Here is a 4486-nt window from a genome sequence, read left to right on the forward strand (position 1 = left end):
TCCCCAGCTGGTCCGATGAGCAGCACTCTTTTGCTAAGCAGCAGCATGATGTGATGGGACCGGCAAGGTCTCTGGCTCTAGAGAGACTGCCTGAATCTCGCCTCTGACAGTAGTAAAAGTGAGACTTTGAGTAAATTACTTAACCTCCCTGATCTTCAGTTTCTAAAACACCCATCTCAGAATGAACATGAAGATGAAATTATGTGCATGAGTATCTAGTCAATAAATATTTGCTTTCTTCTTTCATTAGTTCTCTTGTTTCTCTAAAGATATCAACGAATAAGTCTACGGCAATGCCACCCTTAATACGCCCGATCTTGTCTGATCTCAGAAGCTAAGCAGGGTTGGGCCTGGTTAGTTCTTGGATGGGAGGCCACCTAGGAATACCAGGTACTGCAGGAGCAAAAAATAAAATAAAATAAAACAAAATAAAATAAAATAAGATAGCAACAAATACATTTAAACTGAATCTGGTTCTACATTTTCACAAACTCTGAGTCTATGGGCCTGGATTCCTGAGAATTTGAAGCCATGGCAGGAATGAGGAGTGGATGATGGTGGGCCCACCTGGGTGTAGGAATTCTCTCATGAATTCTTAGCTCTGAAACAGGCAGGCTGTTCGTGTAGGGGTGTGTTCTCCAGAGATCCTGGCACTTAATTAAGCAGAGAAGTGCTTTCTCAAGGACAGGGGACAAAGCAGTGGAGAGAGGGAATGAGAACACATAACCCCTAAGCTTTCCATCAGCTGCAACGACTACTTAGAACCCTTCCCTTGATGGTGTGAAAAGCAAAACTACAGGAGCTGATATAATGTTGACAGCCTCAGCAAGTATCTGGGAAGCTTGGAAGTGCAAGATGTAGGGCTTGGAAGGAGGGCAGATTGCAGGCATCTTGCAGATTGCCAGGACTCTGGGCATCAGGTCAGCACTCCAGAACTGAAAGAAAACTGATGATCCCAGAGGCAAAGCCTTGTATGCCACGAGGACTGCCTTCAAGCCACATAGTGAGCCCAGCATCAGCTCTCCACTTACAGAATCGATCCTGAACACTCACCTCTATTCACTCCTATTCCTCCTGGTCTGATCCCTGTTTGTGACCAGGCTCAAGTCCAACACCATGTGCTTGTAACTGCTGCTGATTCTCAGTTCCCCTCTCCACCCCTGTCTTCCACCTCACTTGCTCTGTGCCCTGGGAGGCTGACCCACACAGACTGTACCACCTCGACTTCCTTGCCCCCTGGTTTGGCTTGCAAAGCACCAGCAGGAAGTCTCAAGGTGAGATGAGAAGGAGGTCATGGCATTTCGACCCAGGCTCTCTCCTCGCTTAGGAGCGGTGCCTCTGCCGCTACCTGTGTCCTTCCATCACTACGGCTCCCATGACCCTCCTCATGGCCCCATGCCCGTTGGGCTCTAGTCATAACCTTTCCTCCCCTCATTCCCCCAGCGGTCTGGGTGACAATGGCTTCTTACTCTTGGTAATCTCTAGGCATCTCACCACCAACCCTGCCCATACCTTTGTGAGAGGCCCTGTCGTTAAAATCTCTCCTTTTGAACTACCTGAGGTGAATTCTGTTTTCCACCGGGACTCTTTGTAAACATTTATTTATATATTATTTTAGAAAGAAACTTATAAAGGTATAGAAAATGTGAAACCATCAATGTCAAACATGGAAAAAAAAAAAACATGGGAACAAAATCATATGCTGTAACCAAAGATAAAACTAAGAAAACTGCATAGCATCATAACCTCTCTACTTGGTTATTGGCAGGCCATACATGTACCCCTTGTTTTCTAAATGTCCACAGATAAAGTGTAGTGACTGTTAAGTTCAGTGTCTATAAAATACAAATAAGCCAATTACCCTGCACAAATACAGGCGTGTGGAGAGGAGAGTGTTAGCAGCATCCTTTTAGTTGTAATGAAAAAAGAGTTATGTAGACAGCATGAGAAATGGAAAGAGGAGGGTAGGATGATGCTATATAGATGCCCTTGGCAATGATGGAGCAGAGCGGGGGGCCTAGAAAGCTAAGAGCAGGAACCAGAGTGTGGCTAGGCCTCCCAGTTAAGGCGCCTGGATCCAAGACATCTCTGGAAACCTCAGCAGAAGGACTTTCTGGGTCTTTATTCTACTTTTGCCACTAGCACAGCTGAGCTATATCCAAGTACTGGCTTCTCTCTGCTTCTCTTTCCACCATCGGTTGGCTTCTTCACAGATCTTTGGTCTTTTTTCAGAGCTTCTGGTCACTGTCTGTACCTCATGTCAATTTATTTGGCGTCTCTGTCCTCCTCATAGACTTTCTCTGGGCATCCGACCAGACTCATCGCAGGCTCTTCAGAGTGAGAATCTGATTGGCCAGCTTGCCTCTCTCTGGGCAGAGCTTTCCATGTTTGGCCACATTTTGTTGGCCTTTGGTTAGGCATCCATTCTTAGTGCGATCAGGGGCTATCAGAGAGTCACATGCTGAACATAGTGGCTCAGGGGCTGTGGTGCATGGGGGCAGGGCAGTTTCCTTTAGATGAAGATGGTGGACAAGCCAAACACTGTGTATATTTGTTCTTCATAAGAGATTGCAGATAACTTGCAAACCTCTTGCCTCTGGTTCACTGAGGCCCCTGGGAATCTCTATGATGCCTCCGTCCTCTGTAAGGAATCCTTGTGCTGACACACTCCAGCCCTGAGAGCAGAACTCAGAGAGCAGAGGCAATTTAGCCTGGGCCAAAATAATAGGCGTTAGAATTTGGTGAAGTCATTGGTCCCCAAGCACAGCAGAGAGTGAGCTGGAGGCTGCAAGACACCATCTGTTGGTGGGGCCAGAGCAAGACTCTGGCCTGCTCTGAATGGACTCAGGATGTGGAGAAGGTGAACTATGAATAGAGAGCCTGGAGGACTGCCACTGAGCATGGCTGGGGAAGGCAAGAGCTGTCGCTTAGCTGTGCTCGTGTGGAGATAGACAGCCATCAGAGGAGAACTTGCCCCAGAGAGTTTAGCAATGGTCAGTGATGGCAAAACTGAAATTCTAATTTGGCCATGTATGAGCTGTGTAACCTTGGGCAAATTACTTGATTATTGAACCTATTTCTGTATCTAGGAAATACAGACATTAAGATCTACATTTCAAAACCGATGTAAAAAAATACGTGACATAGTGATTAATAAGTCCTTGAAGACTAAGCTCTCAAAAACAGATAGTAATTGTTCTGATTGTGATTGTTGGTGCAGTTGCTGACCTGTTTTCTAATATTTGCAAGGGGACTTTGGGCTCCCAGTGAGAAAAGTAATCTTTCAAACCAACATGGGGGACGGCACCATCTATGACGAGGCAGCCACGGCATCTTAGAACAGACAGGGCTGGCTGTGTACTTCACTCAGCTCAGTTGGTGTGGGCTGAATAATCTATTGCAAGGCCTAGATTTGAAAATAAATGTTTTAAAAAAGCAGCGGTACAAGAAAAGATAAGAGTTCTCCCCAGAGGCACAGCAGGCTCGAAAGCATTTTCTTGCATGGAGACGCAAGGATGGCTCGGTCCATCATAGCATTACTCTGCCTCTCAAATCCAGGAGATTGGGAGAGAAAGCGCAGGCAACCTTGACCTCATATTCCGGACATGAGATTGAGATCCTTTGTTCAAGTGAGAATGTGAGCAACTAGCTACTGAATTCCACCTATGCTGTGTAGAGAGGGCTTCAGCAGGCAGGTGCCTTAAGACCTCTCTCCTGCCTCCGGAGGCAGAAGGCTATTCCCCTTCAGCCCAGGGGACCATTTCTGCAGTCAGACGAGAGAGAGCCCCTGCTTAGTCTTGTTGCCAGGCACGGCTGGATTATCTCGCTAGAGCAACGGGGGCCTACCATGGCTGAAGTCAGTGAGCTTGTAAAATCACTTCCCTGAGGCAATCCAGCACCCAATTTGGAGATGAGTGGGGATTTACATGATTCAAGGAAATGTTTCTTTCCAGTATCAGGGCTCAGTCAGTCGTGAAGGAGGAATTTGTGAGCAAAGCTTACTAGCTGTGGCTGAGTTTCATTCTTGTCCAGAGGGGCTGCAGGAGTGGAGGCAAAAGGGGCTAAATCTTTGAAGAGGTTACAATAAATGACATTCAGGGGTGGGATGCATCTGTGTCATCGTGACCTTAGGAAACTCTCTCTTTGGAGTCAGGAGGGATGAATGAAGAAAACTTTTCTAACTGAGCCCTCAATGTAAGAGAAACTCAATATATCAAATATTTATTTTGAGCCAGTCACTGTGTGAAGTCATTTACTTAATACGTCCTCATTGAATCCTTACAAAAATGCTGTGAGTTTGGTATTTTCGTCATTCTCCTACAGGAAACTGAGGCGCAAGGACGTTAATGACGAGTACAAGGTCACACAGCCAGAAAGTTACTCAGCTGATCCCCTACCTTAGGGGCCACTTGCTGAAGCTGTGCCTAGAATTCAAACCTGGATGTGTTTATTATTTCTAAATAAGTAGCATGCAAACTGAAAAAAA

The 4486-nt window shown here is 46.2% G+C and overlaps 1 pseudogene; it reads left to right on the forward strand.

The window, feature by feature from the left end:
* The first annotated feature begins 283 nt into the window (after positions 1 to 283).
* On the forward strand, positions 284 to 402 carry LOC118605053 (annotated as a pseudogene).
* Positions 403 to 4486: the final 4084 nt, after the last annotated feature.

The sequence above is a fragment of the Rousettus aegyptiacus genome, unplaced genomic scaffold (genome assembly GCF_014176215.1).
Source record: "Rousettus aegyptiacus isolate mRouAeg1 unplaced genomic scaffold, mRouAeg1.p scaffold_m13_p_1, whole genome shotgun sequence".
Lineage (NCBI taxonomy): Eukaryota > Metazoa > Chordata > Mammalia > Chiroptera > Pteropodidae > Rousettus > Rousettus aegyptiacus.